The following is a 1,184-nucleotide window of genomic DNA, read 5'->3' as shown; positions in this document are numbered from 1 at the left end:
GATTCGTCATCGCTGCAAGCCTACAACGCGTGCAATGCTCGATGCCAGATTCATCCATTCAAAGCTCTTAAAACGTTAAAAATGCAAATGATGGCATTGAGACGTCGTAGTCTTCGTCTTCTACACTCGTAGCGACGATTTTCCGTTTCAGTGGATCGAGATTGCGATTCCCGCTGATCGCAGCGTCCTCATGCGGCATGCGAATGCCACGGCCTACGTCATCGAGGGTCATCGAGGACCGATGCCACCCCACGAACGACCGATGGTGACGTCGTGAGCGGCGTCGCAGCCAGCGGCGCCGTTGCGATAGAAAGGCCATTGCGTTTACACCGAGCGACTATGCGATGTGAGGGATATAGTCGATGACAAACTCGACGACGTCGAGCGCAGGTGCGAGGAGTGTGGAAATGGCGCGACAGCCTCAGCGTCGAGTCGCACTATCCGGATAATACATCTGGACACCAAGGAAAATTCCAAATTGGGCGCCACGACAAAGAGCCACGCCGCCACCGCCGCAGCAGTAGGCCCTGCGCGCGCGCCGCGCCGCGTTCGGTGCGTGCGCGACATCTCGCAGCGCAAAGCCAAACGGCGCTCATCTCGAGCGCCTCACGCTTGACGTCCTGCTGCTTGCACACGGCAGCCAACACGGAGACCGCTGACCGCGCCGCGACGACATCAAGAACCTCTCGCCCGCCGCGAACCTCTCGCTCGACGTCGCTTCAGATGTGATCTGTGCTGAAGTTACCAACGACCGAAGCTTCGAGTCCTCGGCAGTCACCCACCGTGGCCACACGCCCATGGACCAAATCATGCTTGGCAGAACCTCGTTCTTCAAGGCATCTGCGCAGCGCTGGCTCGCGTTAGGCACACGGTACCACACATCTTCGCGCTATTAGCGTCTCACAGATTGACTAGGCTCCGTGTTTGCCCGCGACACACGAGGTCGAAATTTTGCGCTCTTTCCACGCCTTCTCGTGTTGTCGCACCACCCGCTTGTCATACACGGCGCGCTCAAGGACGCCTTTGCGAGCTAGTGCACGCGTCTCGAGGCCGGTTTGTGTCGACCTCGCGCCGCCGGCTGCGAAGGCGGCCAAGGATGATGAAATGGTGCTGACGGTGCGTGACCACGTCGACGGCCTTTTTCACGCGGTGCCGGGTCTCACGGATGCGTACCTCGGGACCAA

Source organism: Saprolegnia diclina, assembly GCF_000281045.1.
Source record: "Saprolegnia diclina VS20 unplaced genomic scaffold supercont1.153, whole genome shotgun sequence".
Lineage (NCBI taxonomy): Eukaryota > Oomycota > Saprolegniomycetes > Saprolegniales > Saprolegniaceae > Saprolegnia > Saprolegnia diclina.
The sequence above is the reverse complement of the archived record's forward strand: the minus strand, read 5'-3'. Positions refer to the sequence as shown.